This window comes from Lactuca virosa, chromosome 6 (genome assembly GCF_052849685.1).
Source record: "Lactuca virosa cultivar CGN04683 chromosome 6, Lactuca_virosa_CGN04683_v6, whole genome shotgun sequence".
Lineage (NCBI taxonomy): Eukaryota > Viridiplantae > Streptophyta > Magnoliopsida > Asterales > Asteraceae > Lactuca > Lactuca virosa.
In genome coordinates, this window is record NC_136431.1 from 51,023,981 (window position 1) to 51,047,302 (window position 23,322).

Sequence of the window (23,322 nt, forward strand, 5' to 3'; positions counted from 1 at the left end):
CATTTTCCCTTTTATTTATACGTGCGAACTCCTTTAGGATTTGGTCCTTATATGCTTCCTCTGCCAACTGTAGTAATTTCAGTGGTGATGGTGGTGTCTGTGGTGATTGTCATTCATGTGATGATGGAGGTGTTGAGGGACTTGTGACGGGATCATGCTAAATCTGTTTATGTGGTGCCAAAAAAGGAGGTAACCTTTGGGATGATGTGAGAAACGATATACTATCATGTGATGGAAGAGGTAAATTGTCCCTCTCAATCAAGTCAAGCTATAAGACCACCACTCAACACATTGCTCCTTCGAAATCAGATATAACGTCTTTATGGACATTTTATTTGCCTAATTAAATATCAAATTACTAGGTAACGACATATGTTTTCCTATGATATAGTCAAAATGAAAACTATATAAACGTATTCATACATGTCGAACACAATGGTTGCCACACAATTGGCATATGTAACCGTCTATGTATTGACCATGTAACGGGGCAAGATCATATTTTGTTTCGGTACCAAAAGGTGTGACAAAATGTAAATGTCTCAAATATCTAGATTTGTCAAATTAAGATATCACAATATTAGTAACATGATTATGCTAAAAAAATACATCAAAATAACAAATATTACCTTGAAGGCATATATAAACCCGCTAAAGGGTGTATGTGAATTTACTAAGCGGTTTCTTTTATTTATAGGAGATGAATATACTCCTCCACTTTGGAAAATAAGGTCAATAATTTCTTGTACAAGATATCCTAAACAACCATGCCCTATGTAGGGGTGGCAATCGTGTCGGGTTGGGTTGGCAAGTCATAATGCATCAACCCGTAAACGACCTGTATATTATTCGTGTCGCGGGTTGGCTGGTCACGGGTGGGTGGTTTGGAAATATCAACACGAACACGACCTATCTAACATGTTTAATTATACGGGTTCGCGGGTTCGTGTGTCTGATTCGGGTTCGAGGGTTGGTGGTTTGACCCATGAACCCGTATGTTATTTGTGTAATATCGAGGATCAATTGATTTAGGGCGCGCAATACGCATAAGCTGATAAGAGTAGTAGAATAACTTAAATCTAATATATTATACGGTGAACCACCTCCGGGGAGCTTTCTTTAAAACGATAATATCATTTCAAAAATTAAAATAATGATGATGATGGTGATGATGATGATGATGATGATGATGATGATAATAATAATAATAATAATAATAATAATAAATTATACGGGTTGACATATGAAGTTATTTACTAACCCGAACACGACTCGTTTATTTGGCGGGTTGGTGGGTCAAAAATCTCAACCCAAACCCATTTATTTTCATGCCGATTTCGTGTATTGTCACGGTTTGTGTTGAGAATTGTCACCCCTAGCCCTATGGGTTTAGGTGGCAGCAGATTCAATCCATTAAGTACATAAAATAAACGGCAATTAAAAAGTAAGTGAAAATATTAAATGACATTATACATGTTGAACTCCTATAAATCGGCTACAAGGGAAAGGAACTTCTCTTTGTTGGACTGACGAGAGTATTGACCATTAAACCTATATCTAACATGTACATGAGACACAAGCGAAACACATCCTCATCCAATAGTTGATCCAATGATTTTTCAAATATGTCATCTATATGTTGAAACATCACAAACTCGACCCCTTTAACTAATGGAAACAACTATATTTTTGGAACTCCTAATAGGGCATAGTAGTTGAGGAATAATCATAAAACCTCAAACCCTTTATAGAACGAAATTCTTTCTTCTCAAAGAAGAGCTCATACTCATGTATTTGGAAGAACATTTCATCCACTTCGTTTTGTAGATCTGTAACAAGTTCTTTTTAGAACATGTAATGCATAATCAGTGGGTCCCGTTCTATGTTGTCGGGGGATATCAAGCCACCTCCTAAAACATGAATTTCAGAAAAGATCCTTGTATGTCAGACACTTTTTCTATGTAATACATACACCACTTCGGACTATGACATCTCGGGGTGTTCATTGCACTCTGGACTATTCATTGTATTATGGACTATTCGTTACATTCCATAGATGATATTCTTGTTCCAAACATGTTGAAATGTGGGTATAAGAGAAGGGACAATTAAACACCATATTGTTAATTCTATAAGACATCTAAGACTAACTAATAACCTACACCAAGATTCTATGTTTTTTTATTCGGAAAAGAACGGTCGTGCTGCACGAGAGTGTAATTGATGCATCAAAAACCATGTCGTGCTGCACAAATAAAAAATGTGTTATCACTTCATTCTGAAACGGAAATGACCAATATTCTGGACCAATTCCTGAGTAGTTCCGGACTAGTTCCTTATGTTCCGGACGAGTTCATCGTGTTCCAGAACAATTCCTCGCTTTCTGTAGGATTCCAGAATGAACTTTTAAGATCCATAATATGACATTTCTATGTAAACCAACAATACCTAAACATCTAAACTACTTTTTAGTTGGTCCTAAAGCAATGGCATATTTAATTTAAACTCCAAAACGTTTTCAGTTCATTCCGGAGGTGTTTTACGAATTTTGGAACAGTAACAGTAGATATGTAGTTATTTTGCAAAAATAATCTGAAATACATTCCTTAACGACCCATTCCGGAATATGTAGTTGTTTTGCAAAAATAAGTTCTATTTTTTAAAAACACCCGAAATAAAGGTTAGATTACTCAATTTCACTTTCTAGAGCTTTTCTTCAATAATAAATATACTCGTTCTCATCTATTTGATACACTGTATAAACATCCATCTTCTAATTTGTTGTTTTTAAGCCCCCTCGTTATTTATATTGCTCTTATTTTAAACGATTGAAAAGTATTAAATGGTTGATAAATAATCATAAAAATATTAAGTGGTTGATGGTAATATTAGATTAGAATATGAGTACGGAAGAAAAAAAAGTATTATTAATAAAAATAATATAATATAATACCACTATATATAATTAAATGGTAGATAACTGATAACAAAATAAAATATATTTAACTAATAATTAACAATTTTAAATGATAGATTATTAAGAATAAATAATAGCAAAAGCTCAAAAAAAAATCTCTAAATATAATTAGTAGAATTATTAACGGAATTAAACAATTAATAATTAGGAAATTAAGTAATCCAACCATGTATATTTGAAAAAAACGTAACTAAATTTTTTAGCAAAAATAATCATTTTGTCTGGGACAGACATTCCACATTAAGAAAACACATTTTTTAATGATTTTGACATTTCAGATTCTAGACTAAAATTTTGGATTTCGAAAAAAAAATCCGGAATTTCAAGAACAATTCCAGAATTTCGAGAAAAAAATTATTCATTATTTATATTTAATAAAAAGTTAAAAAAATATAATAATATAAATTATATACGACATTAATACATAAAATTAGACATTTTTATAGAAACCGGTAACATTACACATTTTGAAATTTAACATTCAAAATAAAGATAAATAAAATGATTTCTTTGAAAAAAAACATCTTTTGAATTTGAACACTATTCCATAATGAAAACATTTCTATTATTATTTTTCAAAAACCAAAAAAGTTATTATTTTAAACTTTTATTTATAATATCTAGCCCTTAATAATTTAGGTTGTTCTCTTAGAAAATATTTATTAACAAAAGCAAAAGTAATTCCTTTTCGTACCAGTGTACTAGTTTTCATGCACACTGTACCCACCATGTACATGTGTCTCTTCTGAATTAAGTAACTATAGATAAAGAAAATGTAATTTACCTAAACTTACAAGCAAATGTGTGGCAAATGGCGGCCTACCAGACTACCAGTCCGTGTGTCATTGTCCACGTTCTCGTGGCAGCAACTGGCTACCCAATATTGCTGTACCTTTGCCGGCAGCCGCCCTTTTCCACCACCGACCGCATATACTTCCAAACCTTTTTATTTTATTTTAAAATAAATTACAGAAATTATCTATATATAAGATTTTGAAGAAATACCTCCATGGTATTGTACGATGGGGTGAGGTGGAACCTTTTACCATACGGGAACATCATACTGTTTGATACGGTGAGTCTGGAAGAGGTCACCACATTCTTCATATTCAAAATTTATAAATTGTTTTTATGTTTTTATTTTTACTTGTTATTTAAAATTTATAAAATAATGTGTAAAAGGAGACTACACCTTCCACAATGTAGCAACTTTTTCAAGGAAAAGGCTTTCAATATTTTAAAAAGCTACAGTGGAAACTTTTTTATAAAGCTTGTAAATTAAGAAGCTCTATGGTATATGGTTAGAGATTTTTTATAAACTAAAATTAATTTATTCATTTTTTATTAAGTATATTGATTGATATAGTGAGACCATAAGGAAAACTATGTAATTTTTTTTTAGGTGTTTGTTAAGATTTTTAAGTTCGTATCGTGACAATGAGGTGACATATATATATATATATATATATATATATATATATATATATATATATTTTATTATAAAAAGCTCTTATATCGTGGATGCTTTAATTATATGTGGTTTTCTTAACCGAGTTTTTTATAATTTATATTGAATTATAACGTTGATCATATTCCAATGGTTTGATTTTGTTTCGAGTTTGATCCATGTCGAGATAAATTGTTTTTATGTTTTTATTTTTAATTATTATTTAAAATTTATAAAAAATGGAATTGCCCCCCCCCCCCCCAACCCCCCCACCCATATATCCTTCTCCCCAACAACAAACCATGTTACTCTCCTCCCAATCTCTTTCCCCATCGACAAACTATATTGTCTCATAGGATCAATTTTATGTTCGATACATGACCAATCAAGAAACTCGATCTCTAAATTGATGTATATTCTTGTTTATTAAGTTTGAAACATCCTCAATTAATATAAAGGAGACTCTTTGGGCATGCAAACGGTATCGGTAACTAATTTTCAAATGTTAACGAGTCTACTTTATGGTCCGAGCTACATCTGATTTCATGGAGAACCCCATTTCTAAATTTGAGGTTGCTTCTATTTACAACATATGTTCGATAGCATGGCCTTCAGGATCGGAAAGATGTTGAAGTTGGATACCTAATATCATCATCTATAACACATGTTTCTCTTAATTAATAATAGTAAGAGTGTGTAATACTTCTATAAGTTGAATAAATGATTAAGACAAACATTTTACTTGAATTTATGAAAGGGTGAACGTAAAGTTTGTGTAGGTGTGCAGTTTTGGAGGACGAATAAGGTATAGCCTTTGGTTTATGGATCATAAGTAAAAATATAGTCTTTTTTGGCAGAACTAATGAAAAAGAACGTTGTAGTTTCTCGAATGCGAACACATGGATATAAAGATCATCAAAATTTGAGTACGTATAAAGAAGCTATGCCATTTCTAAGTTGAGGTAAAATTTATACGAGAACGTGGCGCGTCCACTTGAAGTACACGACGTATTTTCGAAGCGGATTAAAAAAAATACAGGTTTTAAAGGCCAAAAATCAATATTTTATCTCATTTTTACACATACACTTCCGGAGAATATAGGGTACGACCCCTTTATCAGTTATGGATCTAAAAACATTAAATCAAAGGGGAAGTTGAAGGGGATTTCACCAAGATTCATATGTTGCCTATTACTACTTGTTAATCCCCTCATAAAATGTTGAATTGAGTTGAGGATGAAGAACCTTAGTATTATATAACCATGTATATGTTATGAACTGATATGTATAAGGGTGATTAGGGTGGTGTACATCATAAATTACAAGCTTATGGTGTATAATTCATGATTGAATTCTTTATTTTAGATAGTGAGTAAGATAAACCCTAATTAGCGAATTGGTGATTTTGTTGAAATCAAAATAACATTTGGATGAATTAAGTGGTAAGGATGAGGATTGGTGAAAGTATAATTAAGTTTGGCTTAATGGGTTAAGTCATGGTATTAAGTTGTGTATTAGCGAATTGTACCTTATGCAATAGTGAGTTGTATATGCACAAATGAGTATTGTCTTGATTGATTAAGTCGTATAAGTAACTTTATCATGGAGAACAACTAGAATATGAATGATATTTGTGAATATAGTTATACATTGTTGAGTTGTGCATTGGGTGATAATGCTTATATATACGTATTATTTTAGTGATTGAATTGGAAGGAAAAAGAAAAGAGGTTGGAATATTAGAGTACCATCCATTTGAACCTTCATAAGGTGAATATCATATTCCTTTTTCTAGATGGTTGATATCTAGATGAATAGTGTTTGTTATATATTTGAGGAGGAAAATATAATATTTAAATTATTGTTGATTGATATTGTATAAATAACTATGTAACTTGTGGTAATAAGGTAGTGTTCTAGTATGTGAAATTTGATGTATGACTTAAAAAAATGTTATATACAATAGTTTGATGTTAACTCTGGTGTATATCCAAGGGGTGTGTTACATTGTTGGTAATTATTAATGAAAATTATTAGTGTTATAAGGCAAACCCCACTTAGTGTGAATTATTGACGAGCCTTATTGGTTTCATAAGGCAATACCCATTCGGTGTGACTTACTAGTAAACCTTATTAGTATCGTAAGGAAATAACTATTGGTGTGCAATAATATTAGAGATATTTTCGAGTCTCATATGGTGTCATGAGATAATATCTATTTGGTATATGTATGTTGTTTATAAGTTAATTTATTTTGTGTTGTATGTTTGGTGCAACAATGACGTTAGTGTTAACTAATATTGATATTGAGTTGTTGATAAGTAGTTAGTAAGGTTATCTTAATAACTCTGTGTAATAAATGGTTGTGTTTAATCGATGGTGTCTAAACAAGGAAAATAAACAATTGTGTTTAACTTATGATGGATTAATACAAAGAAATCTCCGTTAAATTCTCAATATTTTGGGCCAAATTACGGTTTAATCATAAATTAAATTTTTTTTTACAAAAAATGTTAGATACCGGCAAAAACTTCGGAATAACCCTTTTTGGCTACATGTCCCTTAAGGTCTTAACACTTTTAACACCTACATGTCCCTAATGCTCCCCATACCTATAAGCCATGATTTCTTTTACTTCAAAATTTCAAAAGACCATGATTCTTTTATTCATGCTTATAAAGATATAAATAAAGACAAAAGTTTATAAATTTTGTTAACTTCTGTTATAAAATATAAAGTTTGGCTTTTGGCTAAAAGACAAAAGTATTTCTATTCCAAAATAATATACATGACTTAATAAATCATACCATATGATATATTTTATGTTACTTTCTAATTAAAAGTAATATTTCCATGAAATAAATAATTTCCAATTAATTATAAGAGTTTATTGAATATTTATTAAAATTAATTTTTAATAAATAATCAATGGTATCAAGTTGTTGTTCGTGTGACCCTTTAAGATCATATATAATCTAGCAATATAATTTTATAATGACTCTTGGGCATATAGATCTTTAAATCCCCCACTTGCACAAGATTCATTATAGAATGACATAGATAGTGGTGAATGTATAGCAACATTTCACTGCCTCCACTAATATATGACGTTGTTGAAAGATCTTGTATGCTCAAGAGTCGTATTAAAATGATATTGCTAATTAACATATAATCCTAAAGGGCACACTAACAACAACTAGATACAATTGTTTATTTATTAGAAATTCATTTTAATATATATTCATAAACTCTTATAATAAATTGGGAAAATATTTATTTCACGGAAATAATTATTTTACAATAACAAGTAACATATAATTTCATATGGTATGAATTAATAAGTTTTGTATATTATTTTCGACTAGAAAGACTCTTTTGTCTTTTGCTAAAAGTTAAAGTTTGTATATTATAAAGAGTTATAAGAATTTTATAAACTTTTCTTCTCTTTTTATAGAAAAAAAGGTGAGGTAGTTTCTAGGAAACAAGACATGGTCTTTTGAATATAATAAAGGAAAGTAAGCATGACTTAAAAGGCATGGAGGCATGTAGGCTTTAGGGTATGTGTGACATCCCCATTTTCACGGCCAGAAAAGACCAATTTGTTTATGCTTTATTTTCAAATTAGAATAATTTTTTTTAAAGAAAAGTGTTGCAGAATTTATTCCCAGAAAAACATGATAAATATGTTATCAAAACATTTCCGAAGAAATGTATTTTTATTCATCTTAAAACTTTGGGATGTCATCGTCAATACAGAAACAAAAGCATAAACAGAACTTACATTCATTTACACTAGTGATCTACACCTCTTTAATCTCTTGGTGTAGTGTAGCTTTATATCGACACCTGTGATACAAATAAACTAAGTGGGTCAGGTTGGGAAACCTGGTGAGTACATAGGGTTTTCAACCTACAATAATAAAGTTATTATGTTTTATCAACCATTAACCCGATTACCCATCCCCATTATCTTCTTTATTTCTTAAGGATCTACCCTAAGAATCATCTATCACTCATTCCTAAGGATTGTCCTAAGGAATAGGCACGAAATCCATCATCGCTAGGGTTTATACAACAGGCACTAAATCCATAGTTGCCAGGGTTCATCCAACGGGCACTAAGTCTATAGCTCATTTATCGACAATATTATTTGCGGGAATCCACCCGCAATACATGTCAATGGGTTTTTAGAGTACACCAGGTGAACATATCGTTCACAACACCTATAGGTTGCGAGCCTGTTAGTGTTCCACGGACCGTCTAGAATAGTTCATGGTTGTCATCTATACTCTGCTAGATGACGGGGCCAACGCTTGGGTAAAGGCATCTCTCCTTTTTCACCTCCCACCCTCATCTCATGATCTATATCACTTTTTCACCTCATCCTCCAACTCATTTTTCATCACACACCAACTATTTCATCTACCCATGTTTTACCCAACATATTTGTAGATATAAAATAGATATACAGTTCAGATCTGAAAAAAAGGTTTAGATCTGGAAAGAAAATACATCTACGGTTCAGATCTGAATAAAAAGTTTAGATCTGGAAAGAAAATACATATACGACTCAGATCTGAAGAAAAAGTTTAGATCCGGAAAGAAAATACATATACGACTCAGATCTGAAGAAAAAGGGTCTAGATCTGAAAGACAAAGTTTAAATCTTTCATCTAGTATAGATCTCAAGTTATAAAATACATATACAATTTAGATCAGAAAAACAAACTTTAAATATTTCATCCAGCACAGATCTCAAGTAACAGATAATATGCACACGTAGCACGTAATTTATATAAAATACTTCATATCTATATGTAAGATTAAAGTAACTATGCACTCACTTGATTACCCAACCTGACCCACTTAGTTTATCAACCATTAACCCGATTACCCATCCCCATTATCTTCTTTATTTCTTAAGGATCTACCCTAAGAATCATCTATCACTCATTCCTAAGGATTGTCCTAAGGAATAGGCACGAAATCCATCATCGCTAGGGTTTATACAACAGGCACTAAATCCATAGTTTCCAGGGTTCATCCAACGGGCACTAAGTCTATAGCTCATTTATCGACAATATTATTTGCGGGAATCCACCCGCAATACATGTCAATGGGTTTTTATAGTACACCAGGTGAACATATCGTTCACAACACCTATAGGTTGCGAGCATGTTAGTGTTCCACGGACCGTATAGAATAGTTCATGGTTGTCATCTATACTCTGCTAGATGACGGGGCCAACGCTTGGGTAAAGGCATCTCTCCTTTTTCACCTCCCACCCTCATCTCATGATCTATATCACTTTTTCACCTCATCCTCCAACTCATTTTTCATCACACACCAACTATTTCATCTACCCATGTTTTACCCAACATATTTGTAGATATAAAATATATATACAGTTCAGATCTGAAAAAAAGGTTTAGATCTGGAAAGAAAATACATCTACGGTTCAGATCTGAATAAAAAGTTTAGATCTGGAAAGAAAATACATATACGACTCAGATCTGAAGAAAAAGTTTAGATCCGGAAAGAAAATACATATACGACTCAGATCTGAAGAAAAAGGGTCTAGATCTGAAAGACAAAGTTTAAATCTTTCATCTAGTATAGATCTCAAGTTATAAAATACATATACAATTTAGATCAGAAAAACAAACTTTAAATATTTCATCCAGCACAGATCTCAAGTAACAGATAATATGCACACGTAGCACGTAATTTATATAAAATACTTCATATCTATATGTAAGATTAAAGTAACTATGCACTCACTTGATTACCCAACCTGACCCACTTAGTTTATCAACCATTAACCCGATTACCCATCCCCATTATCTTCTTTATTTCTTAAGGATCTACCCTAAGAATCATCTATCACTCATTCCTAAGGATTGTCCTAAGGAATAGGCACGAAATCCATCATCGCTAGGGTTTATACAACAGGCACTAAATCCATAGTTGCCAGGGTTCATCCAACGGGCACTAAGTCTATAGCTCATTTATCGACAATATTATTTGCGGGAATCCACCCGCAATACATGTCAATGGGTTTTTATAGTACACCAGGTGAACATATCGTTCACAACACCTATAGGTTGCGAGCATGTTAGTGTTCCACGGACCGTATAGAATAGTTCATGGTTGTCATCTATACTCTGCTAGATGACGGGGCCAACGCTTGGGTAAAGGCATCTCTCCTTTTTCACCTCCCACCCTCATCTCATGATCTATATCACTTTTTCACCTCATCCTCCAACTCATTTTTCATCACACACCAACTATTTCATCTACCCATGTTTTACCCAACATATTTGTAGATATAAAATATATATACAGTTCAGATCTGAAAAAAAGGTTTAGATCTGGAAAGAAAATACATCTACGGTTCAGATCTGAATAAAAAGTTTAGATCTGGAAAGAAAATACATATACGACTCAGATCTGAAGAAAAAGTTTAGATCCGGAAAGAAAATACATATACGACTCAGATCTGAAGAAAAAGGGTCTAGATCTGAAAGACAAAGTTTAAATCTTTCATCTAGTATAGATCTCAAGTTATAAAATACATATACAATTTAGATCAGAAAGACAAACTTTAAATATTTCATCCAGCACAGATCTCAAGTAACAGATAATATGCACACGTAGCACGTAATTTATATAAAATACTTCATATCTATATGTAAGATTAAAGTAACTATGCACTCACTTGATTACCCAACCTGACCCACTTAGTTTATCAACCATTAACCCGATTACCCATCCCCATTATCTTCTTTATTTCTTAAGGATCTACCCTAAGAATCATCTATCACTCATTCCTAAGGATTGTCCTATGGAATAGGCACGAAATCCATCATCGCTAGGGTTTATACAACAGGCACTAAATCCATAGTTGCCAGGGTTCATCCAACGGGCACTAAGTCTATAGCTCATTTATCGACAATATTATTTGCGGGAATCCACCCGCAATACATGTCAATGGGTTTTTAGAGTACACCAGGTGAACATATCGTTCACAACACCTATAGGTTGCGAGCCTGTTAGTGTTCCACGGACCGTCTAGAATAGTTCATGGTTGTCATCTATACTCTGCTAGATGACGGGGCCAACGCTTGGGTAAAGGCATCTCTCCTTTTTCACCTCCCACGCTCATCTCATGATCTATATCACTTTTTCACCTCATCCTCCAACTCATTTTTCATCACACACCAACTATTTCATCTACCCATGTTTTACCCAACATATTTGTAGATATAAAATACATATACAGTTCAGATCTGAAAAAAAGGTTTAGATCTGGAAAGAAAATACATCTACGGTTCAGATCTGAATAAAAAGTTTAGATCTGGAAAGAAAATACATATACGGCTCAGATCTGAAGAAAAAGTTTAGATCCGGAAAGAAAATACATATACGACTCAGATCTGAAGAAAAAGGGTCTAGATCTGAAAGACAAAGTTTAAATCTTTCATCTAGTATAGATCTCAAGTTATAAAATACATATACAATTTAGATCAGAAAAACAAAGTTTAAATATTTCATCCAGCACAAATCTCAAGTAACAGATAATATGCACACGTAGCACATAATTTATATAAAATACTTCATATCTATATGTAAGATTAAAGTAACTATGCACTCACTTGATTACCCAACCTGACCCACTTAGTTTATCAACCATTAACCCGATTACCCATCCCCATTATCTTCTTTATTTCTTAAGGATCTACCCTAAGAATCATCTATCACTCATTCCTAAGGATTGTCTTAAGGAATAGGCACGAAATCCATCATCGCTAGGATTTATACAATAGGCACTAAATCCATAGTTGCCAGGGTTCATCCAACGGGCACTAAGTCTATAGCTCATTTATCGATAATATTATTTGCGGGAATCCACCCGCAATACATGTCAATGGGTTTTTAGAGTACACCAGGTGAACATATCGTTCACAACACCTATAGGTTGCGAGCCTGTTAGTGTTCCACGGACCGTCTAGAATAGTTTATGGTTGTCATCTATACTCTGCTAGATGACGGGGCCAACGCTTGGGTAAAGGCATCTCTCCTTTTTCACCTCCCACGCTCATCTCATGATCTATATCACTTTTTCACCTCATCCTCCAACTCATTTTTCATCACACACCAACTATTTCATCTACCCATGTTTTACCCAACATATTTGTAGATATAAAATACATATACAGTTCAGATCTGAAAAAAAGGTTTAGATCTGGAAAGAAAATACATCTACGGTTCAGATCTGAATAAAAAGTTTAGATCTGGAAAGAAAATACATATACGGCTCAGATCTGAAGAAAAAGTTTAGATCCGGAAAGAAAATACATATACGACTCAGATCTGAAGAAAAAGGGTCTAGATCTGAAAGACAAAGTTTAAATCTTTCATCTAGTATAGATCTCAAGTTATAAAATACATATACAATTTAGATCAGAAAAACAAAGTTTAAATATTTCATCCAGCACAAATCTCAAGTAACAGATAATATGCACACGTAGCACATAATTTATATAAAATACTTCATATCTATATGTAAGATTAAAGTAACTATGCACTCACTTGATTACCCAACCTGACCCACTTAGTTTATCAACCATTAACCCGATTACCCATCCCCATTATCTTCTTTATTTCTTAAGGATCTACCCTAAGAATCATCTATCACTCATTCCTAAGGATTGTCCTAAGGAATATGTACGAAATCCATCATCGCTAGGGTTTATACAACAGGCACTAAATCCATAGTTGCCAGGGTTCATCCAACGGGCACTAAGTCTATAGCTCATTTATCGACAATATTATTTGCGGGAATCCACCCGCAATACATGTCAATGGGTTTTTAGAGTACACCAGGTGAACATATCGTTCACAACACCTATAGGTTGCGAGCCTGTTAGTGTTCCACGGACCGTCTAGAATAGTTCATGGTTGTCATCTATACTCTGCTAGATGACGGGGCCAACGCTTGGGTAAAGGCATCTCTCCTTTTTCACCTCCCACCCTCATCTCATGATCTATATCACTTTTTCACCTCATCCTCCAACTCATTTTTCATCACACACCAACTATTTCATCTACCCATGTTTTACCCAACATATTTGTAGATATAAAATACATATACAGTTCAGATCTGAAAAAAAGGTTTAGATCTGGAAAGAAAATACATCTACGGTTCAGATCTGAATAAAAAGTTTAGATCTGGAAAGAAAATACATATACGGCTCAGATCTGAAGAAAAAGTTTAGATCCGGAAAGAAAATACATATACGACTCAGATCTGAAGAAAAAGGGTCTAGATCTGAAAGACAAAGTTTAAATCTTTCATCTAGTATAGATCTCAAGTTATAAAATACATATACAATTTAGATCAGAAAAACAAAGTTTAAATATTTCATCCAGCACAGATCTCAAGTAACAGATAATATGCACACGTAGCACGTAATTTATATAAAATACTTCATATCTATATGTAAGATTAAAGTAACTATGCACTCACTTGATAAGGTGGTGATTCCAACTTAAACAACGCTTTGCTTCTTAAAAATATGATTTCCTTTGACGAAACCAGGAGGTTTGCTTGAAAACCGGGCTCTGCGGGGGCAAAGTTTCTAAACCGAAAAACTTTTTTTTTCTCGGAGTCCTCGGGCACTCCGGGGATTTCTTCTAGTATTAGGGAAGTTTCCTAAGCTTCGGGTGGTTTAGGGTGGATAGAGAGAGAGTAGAGAGAGAAAGTGTGGCTTAAAAGTGTGAGAAATCCGACAGCTCTCGCACCTCTTTTAAAGAGGCGAGGCCTCGCATTACGCTGGGCATACCCTCGGTGGTACGCTGCACGTAGAGGCACATGTCCGATCTTCGGTGGGGCGACGTGGCACACTTTGGACCGCCGAAGAGAGAAGAATGCTGAGCATAGTTCGTTCAATGCGGGGCGTACTCGTACGCGAGGCGTCCGAAGGTCTATGCGGGGCGTAGCCTCGCATCCAGCTTCGCAATTTGCACCTCCGACTTCTAAAATTAGTAACTTTCGCATACGGTTTTTAACGTTATATATATCCACGCGTAGGTGGGGCCATACTCTACAACTTTCGTTTAGACTCCGTCGGCTAATTTTGAATTTATTTTTAAATTTATATTTTTAACAGGCCGGGACCGGAAAGTCCGTTAAAAATTCGTAACTTCTTCATCTGACGTCCGTTTTTGTCTGTCTTTTTACCGTTGAGCTACCATTAACGAGACCTTCGATTCTCGTTTAGGTTGTGTCGGCCGAAAACCGTTTGATCTACTATTCGAACTCTGGGATGTGTACTGTTAAGCCGAAACTTAGAAAAATCATAACTTCCTCATACGAAGTCAGATTTGGGCGTTCTTTTTATGCATGCTCTCGGTTTAACGTATGCTACGACTTACGTTTAGATCGCTAAGTCTAAAAAGCATTTTATCGTTGATGACGTGCCTAATCTGGCACGAAAGAGTCGTACCTCGCCAAAGAGCCTGGCGCACTGGTAGAGCCAGGCTCAGCTGGCTCAGCGCCCGCCAGCGCCCCTAAAGAGCAGGGCGCTCAGGCGAAAGGCTCGCGCCCGCTAGGGACGCTCCCAATATCAAGACAAAAGATACGCTCAGGCGAAAGGCTCGCGCCCACCAGGGACGCTCTCAATACCAAGACAAAAGATACGGTCATGCGACAAGGCACATGGTCAGACCATTACCTTCGGAGCCAATGATAGCGCTCTAACGGAAAGAGGTGCACGATCCTCCAATCAACGCCTCTAACATTGTATCCTCAAAATCGATCCTATCTCATACGGATGAACAGGGTCGCTAGGTATAAAAGGGCACGCTCAAGAGCTCAAGGGGTAAGCTATCTTCTTCCAGTAACACTCACACAAACCCTAAACCCTATCTAACTTGACCGTCGGAGCGTCTTTCCGGGAGCCTCCTCCCGGGAAATGGCTGACAGCCTTTCTTTCTTGTGATCTTGCAGAAGCCATTCGGAATCCATTAGAAGAGCTCGGATAGGAACGATAGCAAGGTCGCATCATTTGGCCATCCGTTCGTGTGACGAAGAATGAAACTAAAAGCACCGTTTAGCGAAATCAATGGCCTCCGACGGCAATGATGGAGCCGGAGGAGCCCAGACCAGTCCCATACGGTCCATGGCACCGTTGGACGAAACACCGCCACCTATGATGGCCAATAGAGGAACCACAGGCGAGGGAAGCTCTATAGTAACCGCAGTACCACCGGGGAGTCAACAGCCACCTCCGTCGCCGCCCATATCGTCGGAAACAAGCATTGGTACTGCCACACAACTTTCATCCCAACAGCCAAGGCCAACTCAGGTGACGGTACCATTAGTCACACCCCTTGAGCCGCCACTAACATTCCAGCCAAAGGCGACACAATCTCCAGTACCCCAAATGCCACCATTCTTCACACCGATAATGCAACACCAACTACCAATCCCTCCAACGACGCTGCTGGTAAACCAAATACTAAATGCCCAACCATCACCCTAGATATCATTGCCGAACCAGACGCTGATGAGCACACATCCGATACTCCCATTGCCACCACTTGCGCAAACCATGATAACCCCATCATCGGTTTTCTACCCTGCAACAGGCACATGGGGCGAGCCTATCATTACCACCAACACCAGCCGACAGCAAACTTCAGCAAGCCATCCTCCAAGCCAACCTCAACCCATCCCTCCCGGATACCCACTTCAACTGCCATTCCATCAGTAAGCCTTCTACGGCCCAAGCCCAGGCTACCATGCATTCTACGGCCATCCGGGAGCGCAGCCGCACAACACATCCCACCAATATAACATGCAAGGACCGCTAGCCATTCTAAACCAAGACTGTCTATCACGGAGCGTCACATCTTCATTCGCCAAGGAGTTGCTGGACTACGAAATCCCAAACACAGCCAAACTCCCCAACCTAAAAACTTACAACAACACCACCGACCCAGACAGCCACATCGATACGTACGAATGGACAATGACGTCGCTCAAATTAGACGAGCGGTTCTGGTGCACGTACTTCCGAACAACCCTTGATGGAAACGCGGGCACATGGTTCAAGACACTTCGTCCATGCAGCATCTACAACTTTGGCCAACTCAAGTACTTGTTCCTCACAAACTTCATGAAACTACGAAAGTATAAAGGCGACTCCCACGCAATCATTGGATGCAAGCAGAAAGAGGGTGAAAGCGTAAAGGGAGTACTTCACGAGGTTCACAAACGCCACGCTGGATGTGCCAGGACATGACGAGGGCCTCATAGTCGGGGCCTTCACGTGGGGACTCCTACCAGGCCCCTTGTCGCAAAATCTCATGGGCAAAAAACCGCAGACGAGAGCTGAACTAAAGGAAAAGGTGGAACGATACTTGAGATAGGAGGAGGGCGAAGCAACGAAACAATCATATCTAAATGCCATGGCGACCAAACGTCATATCCCAACGCGTAAGGAGGCGTTAGGTGGAAGCAAAAACTTTGGGCGAGGACGAAGACCGCAGGGTCGTTTCAGACCATTCTCTAGGGATGACAGACGGGGCCGCCGACCAGATGTCTATGTGGTCGCAGACAAGCCACAGTCGACGAAGACACCAAAAGGACGGTACTGTGAATATCACAAGAGAAAAACGCATGATACAACCAATTGCTCGGTCCTTAAGAAAGAAATGGAGGAGAAACAACTCAAAGAAGATCTTGTAGAAATAGTACGAAGCCTGCGCGCTAAGTTCGACGCCGAGAATGCCAAGGACGCACCACGAGAACATGCCCAGCCCAGAGAGATACTCATGATACGAAGAAAATGGAGTAGGCAAGAAGAACCAGTCGACCAAAGGAACCACGCGGCCGCAACACAAGGGCTTACGTTCTCAGCGTAGGACCCCAGACCGGAAGGCTGGAGAGGTGATAATCCGCTCGTAATCCAAGCCTCTATCAAAAACGTAATCATACACAGGGTGTATATCGACACGGGCAGCGCGGCTGACATAATCTATGCGCATTGTTTTCGTCTCCTTCCTGATAGATGGAAGGACAACCTGAGACCCACGACAGGAAGATTAGTAGGGTTTACAGGACACAGCCTATGGCCGCTTGGCACAATTCACCTACCTCTCACGCTAATCAGCCATGACAAACAGCGAAGAAAAACGGTCTTGGTCGACTTCGTCGTAATTCGGCACTCAGCAGAGCACAACATCATCCTGGGGAGCCGGATCTGCTCAAGCTGGGAGCGATCCCATCAACAATGCATGGAATCGTAAAATTCAACACTACCGAGGGCCCAACTACGGTTCTTTCCACGCCACCAAAAGAGTTGCAATGCTTTACGGTCATGCAACCGGTGGAGATGACAAGGGAAACCAAGAAACCGCGAGCCAAACCAACAAACGTGAAGGAGGTGATTAGCAAAGAATACCCCGACCAGTCGATCAGTATTGGTTGCAGCTTCCCAGAACGCACCAGGAAAGCGCTCATCGACCTACTTAGACAATACAAACACGTGTTTGCGTGGACTCCCACAAATATGGTTGGTGTGGACAGGAAAGTCATAGAGCACAAACTCATGATCAAGCCAGGTACAAAGGAGATTAAGTAGAAGAAGAGAGTCCAAGTGGGGGACCGTAACAGGGCGATCAATGCTGAAGTAGCCAAGCTAACACATGCGGGGATCCTGAGAGAAGCAGTCTTCCCAACCTGGATTGCTAATCTCGTCAAGGTACGAAAATATGACGGATCATGGCGCATGTGCATCGACTATTCTGACCTAAACAAGGCATGCCCCAATGACTGCTACCCCCTTCCGGAGATTGACCAGAAGGTGGAATCACTACATGGTTTTAAGCTAAAGTGCTTCCTAGATGCGTATAAAGGTTACCATCAGATTCTGATGAGCAAGGAAGATGAGGAAAAGACGACTTTCTACACTGACCATGGCACCTTCTGCTATACCAAAATGCCGTTTGGACTAAAGAACACGGGAGCAACGTATCAGCGGTTGGTTGACTCGATATTCTCTAACCAAATCGGAAGAACAAAGAGGTGTACGTCGACGATATGGTGATCAAAAGCCCGAATGAAGCGAAGATGCTACAAGATGTTGAAGAAACTTTCAGAACATTAGAGCGAGTTAAGATGAAGCTGAATCCAGGCAAATGCACCTTCGGGGTAGAAGAAGGGAAGTTCCTGGGATATTATGTTACCATACAAGGCATACAACCCAACCCAGTCAAAGTGGATGAGTTCATGAAGACCCCACCCCCAAACACCCTGAGGGATGTGTAGGGCCTGAATGTGAAACTCACAGCGCTCAGTAGATTCATCTCCAAATAAGCTGACAAGGTCATGCCGCTTTTCCACACGCTGAAGGGTTGTATTGAGAAAAGCAACTTTCAATGGACAGCAGCGGCAGAGGCGGTGCTTCAAAAGATCAAAGAAGCCTTGCACAAGCTACCCACACTAGCCAGCCCCATTCCAGGTGAGACACTGCAAGTATATCTTTCGACCTCGAACGAACCCATATCATCCGTGTTGGCTGTAGAAAGGGAAGGAGAGCAGAAACCAGTGTACTTTGTCAGCCGAGCGTTACAAGGTCCCGAACTCAACTACCCTACTTTAGAGAAACTGGTGCTCGCGCTCATTTACGATGCACGATGGTCGAGATGTTACTTTCAGGCGCACCAGATCGAAGTCCTGACGAACTGCCCGATCAAACAGATACTGCTCAAGCCAGAAACGTCAGGCCGACTCGCAAAGTGGGCAATTGAGTTAGGTGAGCATGAAATCAGTTATCGTCCAAGGACGAGCATCAAGGGGCAAGCGTTGGTAGACTTCCTACTCGAAATCCCTGACGGGGGAGACATAACCAAAGAAGGGATCCTGGCAGTGAAAGAAATCCTGGAAACCAATCGGAGATGGACGTTGTACACCGACGGGGCGTCCAACAGAGTGGGCTCAAGGGCAGGCCTAATCTGAAGCAACACGGAAGGAGAAGAGATCACCTACGCTCTTCGTTTCGATTTCCACACCTCGAATAATGAGGCGGAGTATGAAGCCCTGCTCGCTGGGCTGCGCCTGGCCAAGCAAATGGGGGCAGAGGCTGTAGCGGCGCAGACGGATTCAACGCTGGCCGCCAATCAGGTTAACGGGAGTTTTGAGACAAGGGAAAAACGGATGGAGAAGTATGTCAAGATAGTGCAGCAGCTCACTAAGTCTTTCAAGGAGTTCATGATCAAACAAATACCAAGAAGTGAGAACAGGAGGGCGGACGCCCTAAGCAAACTAGCATCAACATGCATTGATCACTTGTTAAAGAAAGTTCTGGTTGAAGTACTCAAAGAAAGAAGCATAGACGAACGACAAGTAAGCACCCTCACAACAGCCGGACCCACATGGATGACCCCACTGGTCGAATGCTTGCAACAAGGCGTTCTGCCGGATAATCATGACGAGGCCAGAAAGGTGCGCATAAAGGCACCCTCGTACGCACTAATAAACGGAGAACTATATAGGAAAGGGTTCATGACCCCATGGCTAAGGTGCGTGGATGAAGCCAAAGGAAAAGAAGCACTCCGGGAAGCGCACGCAGGCCAGGCGGGCGCACACGAGGGCGCACAAGCCCTAACAGGAAAAGTGCTTTGGATGGGGATCTATTGGCCCACCGCATACCAGGACGCAACAGAGCTAACAAGGAAGTGTGGGGAGTGCCAAGCATTTTCCCCGGTCCAAGCTAACCCTACGGCACCCCTGTCCAATATATGTAGTCCCTGGCCGTTTTATCAGTGGGGGATAGATATTGTAGGACCATTCCCGGAGGCACCAGGAAAGCTAAAATATGTGGTGGTTGAGGTGGATTACTTCACGAATTGGATTGAGGAAGAACCACTAGCATGCATATCCAGAAGGCATATGATCAAATTTGTGTGGATTTGGAACGCCTAAGACGCTTGTCAGTGATAACGGGCTACAATTTGCTGAGAACCCGTTCAGGGATTGGTGCACCAGCAAAGGAATCAACCAACGATTCACGTCGGTAGCGCATCCACAGGAAAATGGGCAGACAGAAGTGTCCAACCGAACCATTGTAAAAGGGATCAAGAAACGATTAGGAAAGGCTAAAGGAAATTGGGCAGAAGAGATATCGACGGTGCTATGGTCATACAGAACCACTCCACGAACAAGCACACGGGAAACCCCATTCAGCCTAACATATGGAGCAGAGGCAATGCTCCCAATGGAAGTGACAATAGGCACGTTGAGGACAATCCATACCGACAAAAAAGCCAACTCTCAGTACCTGAGGTTGAGCCTGGACATCCTCGAGGAACAGCGAGAATGGTCAGACATACGCCAGGCCGCTTACAAATATGCAGTAGAAAGATATTATAACCAAAGGGTCAAGGAGAAATCGTTCAGAGTAGGGGAGTATGTGCTAAGAAGAAATGAGTCAAGTCGGGCTCAGCCGCAGGGCAAGCTGGGTCCCGTATGGGAAGGCCCATATAAGGTTGTTGAAGCAAATCAAAACGGGGCATATGTCCTGGAGACAATGGAAGGAAGGCAAATACCAAGAACTTGGAACGCAAGGAACTTGAGGAAATTCTACTTCTAAAATAAGAACCCCCACACCAGAAGAGTGAGGCCAGGAGATTAAGACGCCCCGCCAAACAAGCCTCGCTTAGTGCTCAGGCAGACATTTTAAATGTCCAACACACAAAAACTGTTGGATAAGGTGTCTAAGTCCATAACTATTTCTGGTATGTACTTGACCCGACCCGGCATGGTCCATTTGGGTTGCATGGCACCATGCAATTGGATAAACTAAAATGAGAGAAATAACACTTATGGTTTATTAATATATTATAAGTTCTAATATATTAATAATATTATTTAATTAGTTTGATCAAGAATTAATTTAGAATTAATTAAGTGATCAAAAGATAACTAATTAAATATATGGGTAGATTATGTAAATCTTCCATATCTTATATAGTGGGCTAAGAGGCTCCATGGATTATCAAGTTGGGTTCCACCCATAGGATGCTCCATGGGAGTTACAAACCCATGGGTCATGGAAATGAAGAGTCATGACACATTAGGGTTTACATGGTGTAACCCTAGATGTGTCAACACTATATAAGAAACCCATTCTCCACCAAAATCGGACACTAAGAAACAAGAGGGCTAGAGCCGATTTTGCAAGTGTAAGATTCTCTCAAAGTTTACTCCTTTGCATTTGGTGTTGTGTGAAGCATTTGAGGCATCACACTTGGGGTGCTAGGCTCACAAGGTTTCAAGGATCATAATCAACAACAAGGTAAGTTATTCTATCTTTCATTCAAGTTAAAAATGTTCCCCATGTATGCTAGATAGGAATATAACCTTGGAATTCAACTTTGCATGATTATTAGACAAACATAGATCCAAGGTTATTAGGGTTGCATGTACACTTAGGAAGTGTTAGAATGCTCAAAACCCATCAGTGGTATCAGAGCCTAGGTTTGTTTGTTGTTTTTTTTTTTTGTGCAAACAGCTTGAAAAAAAAATCGTTTTTTCTGTTTTCTGCTCGTATGAAAGTTTGCACATTTGTTGCTGGAAATGGACTAGAAACATTACCCTAAACTGTTTTGATGTTTTAAAGCTTGTTTTAGATGGTGTAATGTTTATGCTAATCCATTTACAATGGCAATTATTAAAATTACAAGTTTTTTTAAGTGTAATTTTTGATTCTTGAAAGTGTTCATATTCATGTTCTTGAACTTATGAAGATTAGATGATCATAGGAATTGTTTGTAACCTTCATGGTAGTTTAATTCATGATCATAATGTGTTTTAATGGAGTCCATAACTTGTCCTCAAGTTATGGAAAACCAAAAGTCTCACTTTTATTAAAGCCATTAAAAGAACACAAGAGTTATAAAAATGAAGAGTCTTCATTTTTATTACTCAATTAATTCATATGTTATAAGAAATGAAAAGTTTTGGAAGTTTACAAAACTTTCCCTCAAGTTTTGGAACATGTAAAGTCTTGATTAAAACTTTAGTTCCAACCCTTAGAATTTTAAAAGTTAAAATTCAACCCTTATACTTTATAATATTATAAGTTACTAATATATATATGTATAACGTCAAGTCGTCTTACCGCTAGTACGCCTCATTCACGAAGCCGGTCTATAAGGGGGGTATAAGGTTGTTGCCTATAAAATGGCAACTTAATGGGTGTCCACTCTCACCCACCGCTTCCTTGATCGGTGGAGGGTCGTTAGCCGAACGGGTAAGACAAGGACTTATAAATTCTCATTAAAAGTATGATGAATATTATAAAGTAACTAAATGCTTTTATTAAATTCCCAATCTTAGTTACTTTAGGAAAATGTGAATAAGGTGCTAATCCATGAAATTACACTTTACACTTTGTTTAAGTCGTTGGTGGAGCGTGTGTGGTTAACCGGCACACTAACTTGGACTTAACAAGGTAGGTAAAGGGTGACTTAAGGTTTACCATAGCATCGGTGGAGCGTGTGTGGTTTACCGGCACATCGATTGAGTGATAAACCTTGAGGGTACCAAGTGATTTGCATGGTTACTTCACATCTCGTTTTGTGATCCTCGGTATCCCAGTCACAAAACTTGGAGGGCACACTCGAGATTGAAACATGCCTTTGAAAAGTTCATTGAATCTCAAAAGAATCTAGGAATTTCTAAGAACCAATTAAAAACCTAATATCTATATTTCGTTTTTCATGGTGGAAATTGGTGAATCGTCATTCACCTACCTTTCAAATATGTTATAACTTGGATTACGACATTTTCCAAGTTTGTGGTGATTTGTGATTTCCATTTGAGGCATTC